An 18,890-nucleotide genomic window follows, 5' to 3' on the forward strand; every position below is an offset into this window, starting at 1 on the left:
TGAGGGAGAGAGAGAGTAGGGGCATAAGGAAGAAAGGATGGGGGAGAAAGAGGTGAGGTGTAAGGGGGAGAGGGAGGTGGGGGTGTGAGGGAGAGAGAATGAGGCGGAGAGAAATACATGGGAAGAGGTGGGGGGAGTAAGAGTAAGTGAGAGAAAGAGGGAGGGAGAAATACACGGGGGAGAGGATGAGAGGGTGGGGTGTGAGGGAGAGGATGAGATGGAGGGAGAGATGTGGGTGTTGGGAGAGAGGTAAGGGTATGAGAGAAAGAGCGGGGTCTCACCAGGCCGTCGACACATGGGGGGTAGCGGGGTAGTGGAAACGAGTCCTGGCCCGGGAAATGTGTATGCTTTCCTGCTCACACTCACTACTCTTGCTCTCTCCCCCTCTCTCATACTCTCTCCCTTTATCTTTCCTACTCCCCACTCCCTCTAGCTAGCCCATTTGCTACATTCTTGCAAAGTACGAAAGCAAAAGTTGCAAAGCTAAAGGAAAATGTTGCCAAGCAAGTGTGTAACTATACGCACATCTCTTATTATACATGTGTGCAGGTTTAAAATACCATGTTTACATTGATTTAGCAGCAAACGTTTCTTGATACGTTGACCGCATTTCAATATGCTGTGATGCAATTTTTTTTTTCTGGGGCTGTCCAATGAATGAAGCTTACAGCTTCCATAGCAAGAAGAAGATAGATTGATAAGGGCGAGAGGCCTAGAGATCAAACTGCGATATGGCAAAACTGCGTTAATAGCACAAAAAAATAAAGCTTTATTTTAAAGGTGCAAATCATCATTTTGTTACCATAACAAAAACATTTTTTTTACTGGCACCGATAAAAATATCAGTATAAGGATCCCTCAACATGGGCACCGAGGCAGGAAGTCAGCCTCATTCTGGATCTATTGCCTGCACCTGCCTGCTCCCTTTATAAGGCTTCATTCCCCTTTCTTCCTTGCCTGTGCAAGGTTCAGTTTTCATGTTCACCTGCTGAAGTCGTATCCTGTCTGCCTTGTTGTCGGTCTACTTGCCTTGACAATTCTGCCTTCTCCAGCCCTGACCTCGGAACTGTGACCACAATTCTCTTCCCCTGACCTCGGACCTGGACCTCACTAATCTACTCTTCAGGATTCGGATCCCAGGTACGGGTGGGTCTCTACTCTCCACCTCTGCCTAGCGGGTCTGTCTCCTGGACAGTACACAGCAATGTATGTGACTGTAACAATCAGGACCGGCACCAAGATTACTAAATATGGCAATTTTCCTCACCTTGATGCCAGTCATCAAGATTCGATATTTATCGCCAAAGAGTTCAGCACATTCGTCTCACCTACCCCAGGCTAGCATTAGCCAATAGACGCCAAGGTGTTACAAGCCCTTTTCATAAACCAAGTTAGCATAGCCAAACCAGTTTAAAGGAGCAATCCATGCAATATGCTACGTCTTTTAAATATATCAGTTCTGTAGTATTAGATAATACTTATATTTAAAAAAAATGTATTTAACTCTTAATGCCATTTTTTAATGAGTTTTAATATACTGCACATCCTTTGATTTCTATAACAGGGTTTAGCACCCTTCCCCAGCAGTGGAAGATCTTTGCAACCTTTTCCTGTTTGTGATAATTTTTTTGCAAATGTTCCCAGCAGTTTGAGCTGCAAACTGTAACAATAGATAATGTTACCTTAGTAATATAAAAATACATTGTAGCTGCTGAGTTACACTGAATGATTAATTAAAACTGAAATGCAGCTATTTAGTGAACCCTGGGAATCAGGATCTTTGCTGATCAATTACGGGAGAATGAATAATCGGCAGTTTAGGTAATTCATTTTCATCAGCAGCAATCAAAAGCTGCATATAATTAAAACAAAAAATAAATATTTAAAAAAAAAAAATTTTAACGTGCTGCTTGGGCTGCCTCTTTAAAATCTATATTGTAGGCAAGACCCTATATGGTCTTTTGGAAGAATAACGGAGAAACCAGTTTCTGTTGGCATAATCAGAATATGTTATTCTTATGTACAGGCAGTCCTCGGTTATCCGACACAATGCGTTACTCAAAATGGCGTTGTAAAGCGAAACGTTGTAAAGCAAAACACGTTTTCCCATAGGAACACTGTTTAAATGAAAGGTTCCGTTCCTGAAGGCATTTTTAACACTAAAATACACCAAATATTTTATGCAGGCAATAAGATATGCAGCACACAAATAAAATATATAGTGTATATACTGCATTATATATATAATATAACATAATAAATAATATATTATATAGTATAATATAATATTATATAGTATAATATTATATATATACGCTCTTACGACGCTTTGCAACGTTGTTTATGTGAATGTGTATATATATAAATATGCACACATACACAAGCGTCGTAAGAGTGTTGGATAAGCCGTTTTGGCGTTGTAAAAATGAATATAGGTATGCATTGCATAGCGTTGGATAAGCCATTCGTTGTAAAGCGAAGCGTTGTAAAACGAGGACTGCCTGTAGTGTTGACAGTGCATATAGTGCTGTACAAAGAATTTTACAGGAATGAGCACACATTCTAATTTTCATGCTTGATAACCTAAAGAAATTATCTCAGTAAAAGTAAAATAATATTTATGGTAAAAAATCAAAGTATAAAGTATGGATATTTGAATCTTTAATTTAGGATTAAGGTACATACTAAAATGTTTACTTAACTGAGCACCTTTAAAGGGAACAAGGGGAGTGCTGAGATATTTAGAATAAAAAAATAATACTTTATGTATGATATGACAATTCTTCAAAAAATTGAGACAGGTGGAATGTTTAAAAATAGTTCACTGACTGATTTTATATTTGTTATTTGTAATGCGAGATGGTCATTGTTTTTTTACTTGAGATGCATAGGAGGCACACACAGTATACATGGTGCTACAAACATTATTTTATTTAAAAGCAGAATGCCATTATCCTTTCGAAATAGTTTTAGTAAATTACTAAAACCCAAATGCAAGATCATTTTAAATACAATAAAATACGTGGAAATTATTGTGCAACAAAAATATCTAACTGCATTCATTTTGGGGCTTCCAGTCTTTGAGGAAATTTCAGAAAAAGTTATAATTTACTATATCTGTATAGCAGTTTTTCTTTGACTATAATAAGATCTACTATGCTTTATAAGTTTAAACAGTTCCATTTGGGGGACAACCACAATACATTGTTCTTACTGTAATATGTATTGTGGGCCTGTTTTTCCATCAGTAATGTGATACAAATTCTGCAAATGCTTATACAGTATTTATTATATAATTTGTCTACATGCTATGTGTCACAATTTACAGTAATGATCAGTACAGGGTTTGTGTTCAAACACCATACAATAAATGTATATAATTCCCTGTGCTTTAAAGAGTATGTATAGATGATCATTATATTTATATTTTCATGATAGTTAGTGACAAACTGTTTTGAAGTTAATAGCTGCAATTTTTAAGTCTCAGATATTTTATAGAGCCAAACAGAGTTTTTGCTATTTTTTTATTCAGTTTCTCCTGCAGGTGCCTGAAGAGGAGACATTTTGGATCAAAAGTTATAGGTTTTGGGAAGAAACAAAAAATAGAACAATTGTGTACTGTATATAAAAAAAATCCAGCATTATTATTTTGTCAGATATCTGGTAGAGTGGATTTATAGTTAGAATATATGACTATCCACCACCTGTACATGAAAACCTAAATGGTATCTCAATGTACCTCTCACTGTAAAACATTTTATAAATAAATGAACATACAGTACTGTATCAGCAGTAGAATGTGAAAGAATCAAACATCCTTAGTTACAGTAATGATTCAGTAACAAAGTTGGAGCAAGCAGTCTTACCTCTTAGTACCAGCTTTTTAAACTTCAATTCTAGTAAATGCTGCATGAAGTCGCAGTCGTGAATAAAGCTCTTTTGCTTCACCTTGATCCACTTTACCTCCTTTCGCTAATGAATATGCAGCATGATTGACATGTATTGGATAGGAGGTGAAAGACACAGAATCTCCTATATCTGCCTAGTGGCAATATATTATTCAGTAGTGACTCATGGAGTGAAGTAAACTTGGTGCTATACTGTACTGTACCTCTAAGTTAAGTGATTACATTACACTACACTGCTCAATAGCAGAGAATGTTACTGGATGCATCTTTGGTTTCAAAGCTTCTGTAGATGGAGTAACGCACATTTTCATTAATAAACCCATTGAGGATTATATTGTGCAAGAGGTTTTGTACTTTATGTCGATGTCAGAAACAACATGTTGCTGCTTATATATCACAAAACAATGCAAGACATGTATTTTACAGAGGTCCTGTCACAGCTGCTTTCTTGGCTTTAATAGATGCCTTTCAAAACTTACCTCCACATTAGCATTCCTGCAAACAAAATGCATTATTAATAAGATCATCAAATTTAAATTAATCACTTTGATCTGACTAGAGAAGTCAACATTTTTCCCATTTGTAATGTGTATCAAGTCATTTATATATCTCATTTAAATTTAACAAATTTGCTTTTAAATTGAATAGTGTGTGTGTGTGTGTGTGTGTGTGTGTGTGTGTGTGTGTGTGTGTGTGTGTGTGTGTGTGTGTGTGTGTGTGTGTACTCTCGCCAAGACTTTTCCACTTGCTTATACAGTGCAAATGATTGTTGAGCAGTATTAGAAATAAAATTTAAAAGTGTTTTTTTTTTTTTCTCTCTGTTTCTTTTTTTTTAATGACAAATGGAGCTGGAAAAGTCATAAATGCAAGTTAACGTCAATCATATTCTCAAGTGAAGAATTTGTTGATGAGAATTGTGTTCCATTGATGTAAATGACTGTTATGTTTTAAATTGCTGCTATAAGTTTCATCGCACAAATGCATTTCTTAGTTTAAATGTAGCACTGTAATCTTAATTAGCAGCTAGGCTTAGAAGGGGCAGGAGCCAACAGGTTAAGCGAATTGCTGAGTGGGGCATACTTTGGGTTGAGTTACAGAGGACATGTGGGCAGGGATAATAGGTATATTTAAGGGGCCTACCATGTATTTTTTTTATTTTTTTTTAAATGGCCAGTGCAGGTGATCTGGAAATGGTAAGTTCAAGCACTAATTTTCCGTTTCTAGGGGGAACAATCCAGTGTTGCGTTTCTTCAAGAACGACATAGCTGGGAGAGGGAAAAAAGTTGGGAAGGTCAGTGGCATATTTTCTGGTAACAGGAGAAAGAGCTAGTTGTAGAGGTACAGTATCCTTAAAGGGATACTGTATACCCCAGTCATTGTTGGGGGGTTTTATATAGGGTATTCAAATAAAAAGATTTAGGGAACAAAAGCAGTTGTAACTTGGTGTCAGTTAGGCAGCACCAGCAGTGGCTGCAGAAGGAATTAAGTTTGTGCTGGAAGACTGCTCTGTCCATTGAGTCTCTGATTAAGGGTCTTGGGATTTTACCAAAGGGCGTGGATCCCAAGAAGGAGCCTGGGATAACATCTATCATACCCTGCTGGTTGACTCTGGGTTAAAAGTGTATCAGGAAGTCATTGCATTAGCCATTTCTTGGTTAACTTTCTTTTGTTGAGCCGAACAACACCAGATTCCATAAAGAGCTTTTGGGGGCGTTGCACAGGATTTACAAGGATTTTGGGGTTCTGCTTGCACAGGGAAAAATGGAAGGAAGGGCCTTGCACAAGGTTTAGTTTTCTAGGTATTGAGTTGCATACTGAAGAAATTGTATCTAATTTACCTGAGGAGGAGAATTTGGAGTTGAGGTCCCCAATTAGTGAGGGTAATCTTGGATAAAAAGGTGAGATGACAGACATTGCTGTTGGGGTGGCTGGGATTGCTTACAGAACTTTACCCATGGACAAAAGGTTTTCGAGGAAGATGAAGGAGAATCTAAGTGTTTAGGAGCATTTATTTTGGGGGGAAAAAGAGCCAGACATTCTGCCAGAAAGCAGTCGTTTCTAATAATGAGTTGTCCCTCTTTTCTTGATGCTGCGGGAGTGGTCAAATTTAGGGTATATGTGGATGGGCAGTGGTGGCCATGGAGTTGGAAGGCATCTGATTTATCAAAGAATTGTGTGTTTTTGGAGTTGTTTCCTATGGTGGTGCCAGTCGAGCTGACATGTTGGCATGTCACTTTTTGGTCTGAAAATTCTGGGGTGGGTATGGCTAATAATCATTTATCTGCTCATTCCGCCCCAGAAGTAAAGTATTGCTTGACCAACACCATTTGTTGCAGGACCAGACATGTGCCTTGCATTCGGAATGTAATTTCTGAATCTCTTCATCAATCAATTGGAAGTCCACAGGGAGGTGGTGCAGCGACCATCACGGGGCTGTCAGTGTCTGAAGCACTGGTGGTTTTTTTTTAATATTTCTTTTTATTATTATTGCTTCAGGAAATAATCAAACAAACATCAATACTGTACTTTCTTTTTTTCACATATAACTGAAAATAATATTCTAGGGGAAGGTAGGAGAGGGAAGGGAGGGGGGAGAGAGAAGAGAGAGAGAGAACATTGCGGATCCAAATGCCTCAGACTGTCGTGTTGGTTATTGTAGACGGACGTTCACAGAGGTACACAATTGGAGACTTTATAAGGTGAAATTATAATAGGCTTTATTGTGCCTTTTCCTTTTCATCAGGAAATCATCCAAACACACGGGGGGGGGGGGGGGAACAAAGCTTCTATTCACTTGGGAGTATCTCTAGTGAAAATACCATGTAATTAATTCACAACTCCCTAAGTCAAGCATGTCTCGCAGCCCCAAAACATATAGCATGAAATAAGCAGATATAAGCAGTCTCTTAATTATGAAAGTCTTATCTGTTTCTTGCTGTAGAGTAAGCTTCTCTGCTCTCCTGGAACCGCACCCGTGCGTGCACAGAAAATATCAGCATCCAGGTTTAGAAGTCTTATTTGGTGTCTTGCAATCAGCTATGCTGTGCAGAGCTCAAGACCGTTCAGCTCCAGAGATGTGTGTTCTCTTGGTCAGTCTCTCCTGGGAGTCTCAAGAACACTGCTCTGTCTCTCCAAAGGTCAGCTCTCATTCAGAGCTAAGGAGTCACTTCCTGTCTCAACAGAAAGGCTTTTGTTAGCAATCTAAATCAGGCAGGTGGTGTTTATTAATTGACTACCAGCAGTTAACCACCACACTGCTAGATTAAAGGCACATTACTTGAACAGGGATTACTCCCCTGTTACAGTTATGTACTCAGATCCCATAATTCATTTAATCTTTCCCATGAAGCAATGCAGTGGATACCCAGTTCGAGTATTTGAAGGGACTCATCACCTTTTTGAAGGTGTTGGGAGACAGAGTGTTTAGGAATGGCTTCCATTTATGTAGGAATGTATCCGTTCTCTGCTCCGTGTCTCCATATGGGGCAAATTTTTCTTTGGACATGAACAGGAATGATTCTAGCTGGGCAATCGTTGGGGCATGTGTTCTGATCCAATTGACTAATATCAACTTTCGTGCCAACAAAAGAATTACACCTGCTAGTTGTGGTACCCTTAGTCATAGTTTCCCAAACCTTCAAATATCCAAAGAGTATTGCCCTGAAGTCAAAGGAAAGCTGTACTCGCAAGAGGTTATTTAGAAAGCCCAAGGTCTTTTACAAAATGTCTGTATCTTCTTACAGTACCACAAACAATATGAAATATTAGCATCACTGAAGCCACATTTCTGACACAGTACCGTGGACCCATGTTGGAATGTATTCAGTTGTGCTGGGGATATGTACGCCTGATTGACTATTTTGATCTGTAGCTCCATTAAGTTAGCATCCAAAGTAATAGAGCGCACCTCCCCATACCCCACGACAAGAACTTCTAGATGAACAAAGATTTATTTGGTCTGAGGAAGGGACCTTGTGTCCAGAAACGTTACCTGTATTGACTCTGATGTATTAATACACTTGGAAGTCTTTTGACACTACCAAATCTTTTGTGTGCTCCTTCTATTTTTTTTGTTGTTGCTCATTATTGGTTATTTTAGAGGTATGCTTCATGAGCTGGCTATTTATTTCTGCAATCTGAGTCGTGAATATTTCCAGCCGCAACTCCATTTTATCAAGCCATATCTGACTTGATTGATTTAATACAGCTGTAAGTCCTGTCGCGTCAGATTGGTCTGAGTTTTGGGGAGGGTCATGTTACGATTGTGCTCGCCACAAACCGGGACCGGACCGCAGGGCTGAGGTGGGGTTATATAATCACCGACCTTAGTCCGCGCAGACTGATCCGGAGTGCGCAGTTCGTAGTCGTACGTAGCAGGGTCAGGATTGGAGAAGGCAGCATCGTCGTTATTCAAGCAGGAGTTCGGCAACAGGTAGTCAGGAGTTCCCTGCTTCAGCTTAGGAGCGTGAGCGCGGGAGTGGCCTCTTCGTGAGGAGCGGCCTCGGCCCATGACGCCGGTCTCAGCAGGAGGAGACAGCAGGCTGGCCGAAGTACACCGCAGGGCAGCGTCGGGAAACCAACGCTTCAGCACAGAAGTCAGGAACGGGCCCCCGCATGGGACTAGCAGGCGGCCTCAGAAAACAACGCTTCAGCAGAGAAGTCAGGAACGGGCCCCCGCATGGAACTAGCAGGCGGCCACAGGAAACAATGCTTCAGCAGAGAACTCAGGAACGGGCCCTCTCATGGAACTAGCAGGCAGCATCAGGAACTAGGAACTAGGGATAAGAACTAGAGAAGTTAGTACACCAGGATACAAGCCAGAGCGGCTTGTGGCAGAGACGGTAACGTCCAGGGTAGGAATTATGCTCGGCACTGTTTCAGTGCCAACGCCCAGGGTATAAAGGGCGGAGATCCAATCACAGGAGGAGGGTGTGTGAGCATTCCTCCAATGATAGGGCACAGAGCAGAAGCTGCAATGAGAGACAGCACATGTGCCATTGATTGCCAGAGGAAGCTTGCAACTGCAGATGTCTGCAAGGCTATAGTAAAAGCCAGGAGTGGATTCCTTACAGGTCAGTGGCTCTCAGCATCTTTTCTTTTCATTTTATCTCCATGATCCGCTTTTTCAGACATGTTTGGTGCCCAGTCGGGAGAGATACCTCTCCATAGGTTAGAAGAGTGACCCAGCAGTCCGTTATCTGTTAGAGATTTCAATGATGTGTAGAATTTATTAACTATTTGTTACATTCCAAGTAGATGGGAATTAAATGCCATTGATTGCCAGAGGAAGCTTGCAACTGCAGATGTCTGCAAGGCTATAGTAAAAGCCAGGAGTGGACTCCTTACAGTACCCCCCCCTTTAGGTGAGACCTCCGGACGTACAAGGTCCATCACAGATTTGGGGGACATGGAGTTGTTTCTAAACCTCCTTAGGCGAGAGGTGGTGTTGAAAGCCCACGGTTTGTTGGGATTCCTTACAGTGCTCCCACCACTGGGTGAGAAGCCTGGGTGGGCAGGACCATTCATAGGTCTGGGAGACATTGAGTTGTTCCTGAAGTGTCTCAGGCGAGATTTAGGTCCAAAATCCAGGTGTACATTGGCGAGTGCCGCAAAGAACAGTGGTGGCACTGCGGTTTTTGGTACACGGGCAATGGGACCAGGGAACTCTGGAATAGGGACATCAGAAGGGCAGCAGCCAGGTGTCCGGTGCATAGTAATAGTCCAAGAATACGGAACACAGGACACTGATTGTCGGACAAAAATGACATTGGGGAATTCAGTGCAGACAATGGCTTTGGTGGAATCAGCATGTAAGAAGTTGCGAGAGTCTGTAGCTCCCAAGGAATTCAGGGCGGTGGTTAGCGAGGGTATTGGGCGGGCGGGTTCACTGCAAGATATTGGAGCAGTAGTCTTGATACGAACCAGGCTTGTAATCCCAAGCAATTCGAGGGAGCTGGTAGTAGTGTTTACGTAATTGTTGGTTGTGGTACATGCAGTTGCAGGATCCGCCTCCTTTGGCCTCTGAAATTTTGGGGGAATCAAATCCGAAGTTATGGCCTTGGCGAAGGGCATAGTAAGCATCATGGAGACAGTAGGGGATAGCACGTCCAAACTCATAGTGGGGCTATCAAGAACAGGGATGGACGCCTCAGGCAAAGCAAACAGGTCCAGCATGAGTATCTTCGTCCTAGAGAATGAAGACATGCAATCCAGAAAGGACACTTCAGACACCGCACAGAAACCTGCAACTAAAGACTCTGTTTGAAAGGTGAGAAAACAGATCCTATCCGAGAAAGCAGGAATCCAGGTAAGCGGTGCAACCAGCTTAGGAATAGAAGTCTTGGGGTTAACACTGGGTACCTCCAACACAGAGAAGGAAAACAGAGAACTAGAGCTTGGCTTAGGAGTGGAGGTCCCAGGTACCCAGGTCTCGCCTGATACTGTGGGAGAAGAAATGCGAGATATTACTGTTTTAAACATAGGGTTCTTAACATCGGTAGCTCCAGGCACCTTCCTGAGAGGTAACCCAAGTTTTGTAACAGGACAGTCAATAGTAAGTACCCCAAGTATTGTGGGAGACACAGGGAAATATAAGTCCATTTTAAAGACGGGGTCTTTTGCAAAAAGAGACATAGCGGGTATTAATGAAAGTTCCAAATGTGATACCCCTGAGTTTGTGGTAGTAGACATACAGTCAGTAGTGGATACCCCGAATACTGTGGGTGAATCAGCGTGAAACAGTATTATTAAAGGAGTGGGTATCCCAGACTTAAAGTCATCTTTAATCATCCCGGAGGCTGTGGCATGATCCATGAAAGAAACTGGGGTAGACTTTCCAATAGAAACAAGGGACATCTTGCTTGTCACTGAAGTGGGTGATTGAAAACCAGCAGGAACTGAACTAGCTGCTGTAATAAGATCAGAGAACATTGTGCTTGTTTCTGAATTGGGTCCCTGAGAATCCCTAGTGAGAGCATCAGACTCCATAGGAGACTCAGTGACAGGGGTCTTAGAACCAATTAAAGGAATTGCAGGTATCACAGACTTAATAGGAGAAATACCTTGCAAAACAGGAATCTTAGTAAAGGTGATAGGCATCTCACAGACTACCGCAGAGGTGGAGAGCAGGCAGTCAGGCTCTACCTCAGGAGTCAGAGAGAAGCCAAGGGTTAACACAGGGAGTGCTGGGGAGACGCTAGAAGCCATAAGGGGAGACTCAGAGCGTAGTAAGGGATCAGGGGCAGATAAGCTGATCTCTGAAGTGATAGCCTGAGGGACCATAGAAGGGACGCTAATAGCTGTCACCAGTCCCAAGGAGACAGACTTAGAGTCAAGGACAGGAAGTGAAATAGGGAAGGTTGCTTCTACAACAGAAGTTTTAGCAGCGGCAGAGCTTAACTCAGCGGCTGCTGGATAACCTTTAACAACAGTGAGAAGGGACTGCAGGTTCACAAAATCAGGGGAAAAGGGAGTTTGAAATTTGAAAACCTGATCCTTCAAAAAGGAGGGCCCTAACTGTAATTGTACTAAGGGAGTCACAGCAGATACAATGATCTCAGAAGGAATCACTTGGAAAGGGGCATTATATGTACTGTTCGCTTTTAACCCTAGGATTTGAGAAGAGGAGAACACAGACAGTACAAGGGGGGCAACCACAACTGTGCTGGTCTCTGAAGTGGGTATTTGGGAAAAAGTGTCTGGGACATCAGAAACGACTACAGATTCCACGGAAAGGGGTCTATGCTCAGAAGCAGGGATTTCAGCTCTCTGAGTGACAGACTGGGTAAGCGACATACCTAGGAGTGGGAATTCTGCAAACAGGCTTAGGGAAACAAACGGTTCCAGAATACTTTTAACTGGAGCCAGTATTATTGCTGAAAGTTCAGGGGGCATAGCCCCGAGAATTTTAGCTGAATCAGGGGACATAAGGGGTTCATCCTCTGAAACTAAGGAGGTGCCCTTGACTGGCGGACTACAGGGATTTACCAAGGGAGGTTCACAGGGCTGACCTGCAGGGGTTAACATAGGAAAAACCTCAAGGGTTAAGTTAGGCTGTACCTGAGAATCAGGAGAAGATACGCTGGTCTCCGAGAGTGGGGACATAGGGTTTTCAGCTTCTTGCCCTAGAGACCTCAGCTTAGTCTGCGGGATACAAGGGTTAACAATGGGGACCTCAAATAGCAGACTACCAGGGGTTAAAACAGAAATAACCTCGGGAACAGAGCTTAGAAATTCTGGTTTAGAACGAGAGGGCAAACAGGATTCATTTTCTGGTGCTAGGGAAGACACACTTACCTGGGGGATGCAGGGATTTACAGTGGGGGACTCATAGGCCTGACTAGCAGGGGTTAAGACAGGAATAACCTCGGGGACTGAACCCAGGGAGGTTAACTCAGGACTAGGGACCGTGGCAGCTTCTTCCTTAGCGGGGAGTGACAGGGAGATGGTTTGGCCTTTCTTAGGAGAAGGTGGTAACCCCACAGGTTTAGTAACAGGACTGGCAGCATAGAAATTGTGATTAAAAAGTGCGTAGGCAGCGAGAAGAGGGTCCCGCTCACTTAAGATTAGGTCAAAATCTTGGTATAACACACGGGCGGCATATAGAATCTGATCTAGAGTCTTTCGATCTGGGGTGGAAATAGCAAGGTGCATCTGGGAGGACAGGGCCTGTTGAGTTTTTCTTTCCTCTTTAAATTGCTGAGATCTAGTAAGGAGTTCTTTACGAATCAGTCTTTCCAGAGGGGTTAAACCTTTATATAAGAACTCACTCTCAGGCGGAGGCAGTCTCTCAAACAGGTATGGTCTTCCAAACAGGGACTGGTCCGCAGCCTGGGACATAGGTACAGTAAAAAATTTACCAACCCCCGCCACGGCACGGTCCGGTTTTGTGGGGCCGAGCATACTGTTACGATTGTGCTCGCCACAAATCGGGACCGGACCGCAGGGCTGAGGTGGGGTTATATAATCACCGACCTTAGTCCGCGCAGACTGATCCGGAGTGCGCAGTTCGTAGTCGTACGTAGCAGGGTCAGGATTGGAGAAGGCAGCATCGTCGTTATTCAAGCAGGAGTTCGGCAACAGGTAGTCAGGAGTTCCCCGCTTCAGCTTAGGAGCGTGAGCGCGGTAGTGGCCTCTTCATGAGGAGCGGCCTCGGCCCATGACGCCGGTCTCAGCAGGAGGAGACAGCAGGCTGGCCGAAGTACACCGCAGGGCAGCGTCGGGAAACCAACGCTTCAGCACAGAAGTCAGGAATGGGCCCCCGCATGGGACTAGCAGGCGGCCTCAGAAAACAACGCTTCAGCAGAGAAGTCAGGAACGGGCCCCCGCATGGAACTAGCAGGCGGCCACAGGAAACAACGCTTCAGCAGAGAGCTCAGGAACGGGCCCCCGCATGGAACTAGCAGGTGGCCTCAGGAACTAGGAACTAGGGATAAGAACTAGAGAAGTTAGTACACCAGGATACAAGCCAGAGCGGCTTGTGGCAGAGACGGTAACGTCCAGGGTAGGAATTATGCTCGGCACTGTTTCAGTGCCAACGCCCAGGGTATAAAGGGCGGAGATCCAATCACAGGAGGAGGGTGTGTGAGCATTCCTCCAATGATAGGGCACAGAGCAGAAGCTGCAATGAGAGACAGCACATGTGCCATTGATTGCCAGAGGAAGCTTGCAACTGCAGATGTCTGCAAGGCTATAGTAAAAGCCAGGAGTGGATTCCTTACAGGTCAGTGGCTCTCAGCATCTTTTCTTTTCATTTTATCTCCATGATCCGCTTTTTCAGACATGTTTGGTGCCCAGTCGGGAGAGATACCTCTCCATAGGTTAGAAGAGTGACCCAGCAGTCCGTTATCTGTTAGAGATTTCAATGATGTGTAGAATTTATTAACTATTTGTTACATTCCAAGTAGATGGGAATTAAATCAGGCCAGGTGAGGTGGGAGAAAGAGCATTCCCATTACATCTTCCTAAATTCTCTGGCCATCTATTCCCTGTTTAGTAAGGGGATGCAAGTAAGCCGGGGGCAAAATGTCCTTAAGAGAACTGCAGTGCCTGATTTGCTTTATTTAGACTGCCCTTCACTACACAGATCAGTCAGGGTACCTGCTGCAGTTCCTGCCTGCTTCCACCGGCGGCACTGTGCTCTCCTCTCTTCCGTGCTGTTAGTAGGGCTGCCCTCCCAGGCCTTACCTCTCTCCTCAGCTGCCTCGTGTTCCTCCTGTAGGTCTCTCTGCTTCCAGGGGGGGGGGGTGGTGCATCAGCCTTCCTATCTCCCGGCACTGTTCCTCTCTCTGTGGGGCTTCCCCACTGGCGCCAGACTGTAGTGCAGAGGGTGCGGCAGCCACAGCTTCCCCCGACCAGGCTCTCCCCCTCTGCTGGATCCCAAGGACTCAGAGCATCTCATGGGAGATAACACAAAATGGCCATCGCTGCTCTTCCAGCGCTCCCCGCAGCCTCCACAGACTGAGCTGGCAGCGCTTCCTCCTCCCTCCACTCCTCAGGGATCACCCAGGCAGTTGGCAGCAGGATCGCTCCCCTTGGACCGCAGGCTGACCCCTCCCCACACCTGCCCGAAGCCCGGCTCACCGTGCTGGAGACCGCAAAAACAAAATGACCGCCGCTCACCCATCAGAGCTCTTAGGCCCCTCAGTACAGGCCACAGTCTCCCCAGACCTGAGCCAGCCTGCCAGGGATGTCACAGGTACCAGGCCGCCCTGTACCCCTGTCCTGGGAGTTCTCTGTCTGTCTCCTCTTGTTGCTCCAGTCTCTATCCTTATAATTTCTTGTTTCCTGTTTCTCTCTTGCCTTTGTTTTGTGATCTTGACTACTGCTGCTTCCCTGACCTGACCTGACCTGTTCCCTGTATCCTGTAGTCCTGATTACTTCTAAAAGGCCCAGCTATTGAACTAGATTGCCTCAGTCTGTTTCCTGCAGGCAAGTGCCAGTTCAGCTCCTGCTCCCTAGTCTCAGTTCCTGCTCCCCCTGCCCTGCTTTCCTGTTGCCGACCCTGGTTCTCACCACGACGATCCTGCTTGCTGCCTGCCACCGAACCATGCTTCTGACTCCAACAATCCTTGCCTGCTCCTCGCTGTTCCAGCCACCGAGGTCCCACCGCTCAAGGAGTCTCCCCTTGATAGTGTGACATGCCAGTAACATAGAAAGGGATAGGTTCTAAAAGTAAAAATAATATCAATGGTAAACAGTATAAAATGATCCAGTCACATATACAGTATGAATGCCAAAGAAAACATCCACACTCTAACCTTCCCAAGTCTTAAATATTGCATTTGAATTATAGTAGCTTCTATAGAAAGAACATACAGCTGCTAAATATCTGCACCTGAGTGCCCACATTGTTATGCAAAAAGCATATACGTTTTAATCATTTAAAATAATTATAGATAAGACGTATTGTGATGGTTCTAAAAGTACTGACAACTATAATAATTGTACATCTTGTACTTTCAGATTGCTTTGTTACCATTAGCTCTAAAAGTATTTTACAAGTGCTGTACAAGTGTAATCATAAAGTTACTGATAAATTAACTAATGCTAGCTCATATTTATATATTGTATTTCAGTAAAAACCTGGACCTCCAAATAAAGCCTGAGGTTGCCGAACCTCAATTTCCAGTAAAATTACAATTGGTACATTTTTATAGTAGAAAGAAAATAATGAAGAGAAAGTGTGAATTACTATGGTTATTGATACCATGTAGTTATCCTAGAAATTTGAGTCACTTTCTTATCTGGAGAATGCAGTCCGTTACAGAAAATGTATAGATTAGAGCAGGGTTGCTCAACTCCAGTACCTAACCCCCCCCCCTCCTCCCCACTCCCCCCTACCTCCCCAACAGGTCAGGTTTTCAGGATATCCCTGCTTCAGCACAGGTGGCTCAATCAGTCCATGTTTCAGCACAGGTGTCTCAATCAGAGACTCGGGGGGCCTATTCAGTAGCTTCAATTAAAATTGCTGCTATCTCGAACGGTGTGGCATGACCCCATTGAACAGTTTGACATTTGTGTTATCACGGTATTCAATAAGAAAACATTTCCACAAGTCTCAAACCGTGAGATAGAAAAATGCCAATGCTATACGGGACAGCAGCAATGGTATCTCAGCCTCTTTCAAAGTTCTCCCCCGTGAGACCTGGCCGCTGTCTGTAAGAGGTGCACGGCGAGAGCTGCACAGAGAGCGCATCTCCTTGCAGTGCTCTCACAGGCGATCACAGTGTTTTTTTTTTACACTTTGATAACAGTGTACTGTAGCAGGGGGTCTCTGAAGCTGAACCGCATTCATTTCAGTTCCGGGGTCTCCCTGCTTCCCAAGATACAGGCCCCGATATGGGGTGCCAGTATCTCCTATGTGTTTAAATGTCTCGGTCACGTGACGCAATACTGGCACCCCATACCGGGGCCTGTAATTTGAGAAGCAGGGGGTCCCCAGGGCTGAAATCAATGCAGGTCAGCTCAGGAGACCCCCTGCTACAGTACACTGTTGTTAAAATGTAAATAAAAACAGCTTTGACTGGGTTAAACCTGAGTACCGGATTTGTTGGGGGTAAAGGAGGTGTACTCCCAACCATTCACCCAGCCATTTTTTTCTGGTGACGTCATTTTAAAAGGGGTGGAAGCACAGCCTTCCTGATTGGCTGGCTTTCCTCCCTTTAAGATGACGTTGCATCCTTTTTTTTTTTTTTTTTTAAACCTTTACATGGTACCCCAGCCAATTGGATTGGAGTGTACTATTTGACACTCAAGTTTAAGAAGCCGACGGGACAACACCGCCCTATTGGATTTGAAGTAAAGAAAACGGAAGGAAAGAAAAGAAAGATGAAAAGAATGAAGAACTCACTGAGGAAACGTCTCTTCAATCAAGATTTGATCACGGACGTCAGCGCATCGGTTGTTGAGGATCATTGCGTCGAGGATCGCCAAGGTAATGAAGCTGCTCGTAAATGTATTTTTATTGCATTAAATTGAAGCAGGGGTCTCCGGAGCTGGTATTAATTTGTATCAGCTCTGGAGACCCGTCATCAATCGATGCATGAAAAATACGTTTTTTTCTTTCCTAAAGCAAATCCCATCTTGCCACCCTTGGGGTGGCGAGATGAAATTTGCAAGTAGCTCGCTAGGTGAGAGCCTCAATGTTCTCATCAGAGCTACTAGAACAGGGTGATTTTATAAAAAAAATGCGAGTTGGAGCTGTTTTCAACTCCCGTTCGGTGTGTTTGGGCAGGAGCGCTAGCGCTCGGGAGATGCATGAGTTTGGCAGGTCATCAGAGCTTTCTGAATAACGACCTTGCCAAATCGTACGGGAAGTGCTCAAAAAGCTTGATGAATAGTTATCGAAGCTACTAGAATAGGACCCTCAGTCTTCACATGTATATGAAATGGAAAACAACCCTTTAATGAATATATAAAGGGGCCTATACAGAGAGCAGCGCTATTTGAAAATTCGCCATTTTTTGGAGAAAATCGCGCAGAAAACAGCAGAAAATGGCGAGTTGCGAAAAACGCGCCAATTTTTTTTTTCTATTTCTAAAACTCGCCTTGCGGCTGGCGAGAACCACCATCTCGCCAGTTTTAAAAATATCCTTATGCAGAGAGGCGCGAACGGCATATAGCGGCTGTTCGCGCCAATAAAATGGCGCGTTTGTCTCCTTTTTGCCTCGCCAGAAAAAGTTGGCAAGAAGCGGCCGCTCGCGGCCATAGCAAAGGGAAAAAAAAGCCGCGATTTTTTTTTAACACATTTCTGCAGCGCGCATCTCGCCAATTTAAACTCGCCAGACGCATTCATGTTAAACATAGCAGAATTCACAGACATCCCAGGGGTTGAGGTAGCCACGATATGGCAGTGATTATTCCAAGTGCATTCTCGTACAAAGTAAGCGGAACGGACTACGAGACCTAGTTGAGGACACGCCATGTGAACACCTTGGGTGGCCCTGGAAGTCGGCAAACAATCGTGTAGAGTACATCTACCAGCCACCTATGGGAAAATGGCAGTGCTGCGTGCCCACGCCCCCCCCCTTCCCTCCTTCCCACCCCCCCCCCCCGCCTTAATTTACCCTTTTTCTTTTTTTTCTTTTCTATGTGTTGTCCCCCCAAGTTTAAAATACATAAATATCCCAACTGGTTATAGAGATATCATGTTCAACGCATGAACACTTAGGGCTCCAGAAGGAAAATGTAGCAGTATCGTACATGAATGTAATACTGTGAATGTTCGTGTTATTTGTATTGCGATGCTATTTATATTGAAAATCTTCCAATAAACTTGAAGTTATAAAAAAAAAAAAACATAGCAGAATTCGCACATTTCTGCATATGGAGAATAAAACTCTCCAAAAAAGCTACTTTTTATTAAACTCGCCAATTTTAAAATTCGCTGCTCTCTGCATAGGCCCCAAAGTGTCTCTAGGATGCAGCCCGGTAATGACAAGCCCACAAACCAGGTAGTAAGGAAAATATCAGTGACACCAGCAGGTGACCGGTAGATGAAACATCCTAAAACTGACACAATGATATGGACAAAATGGAACGAACTCACTTGGGAATCTTCATCCACTATAGGCAGCAAGTCCAATAAATTCCAATGTCCCAGGGTTGAATGTGCATCCGTGAAGGGTACTCTTGATGTAGAACAAATGGAGAAAAAACGAAGCACCAAGTCCAGCTGTGAGTACAGCAATAACACCAATAGGGATACGTACCAAAAAATAAGCTGTTTAATTGGATCAGAACAAAGTAACAAACACACCTACGCGTTTCGGACCTCTACAGTCCTTTATCAAGGGGAATACAACAATAACCCATGGAGTGCAATTTATACTCACCACATAAGCGTGTAGGCCAGTAGCGGAGCACTTCCGCGTACGTCACGTGGGTCGGGTAGGTGACCCTTAACCTGTGACGCACAGTCGCGTAGTCACGCTGCATAATCAGTAACCTGGGGTCGCGTCATGCGCAAAAGGGGTGGGAGAA

This window comes from Ascaphus truei, chromosome 7, assembly GCF_040206685.1.
Source record: "Ascaphus truei isolate aAscTru1 chromosome 7, aAscTru1.hap1, whole genome shotgun sequence".
Taxonomy (NCBI): domain Eukaryota; kingdom Metazoa; phylum Chordata; class Amphibia; order Anura; family Ascaphidae; genus Ascaphus; species Ascaphus truei.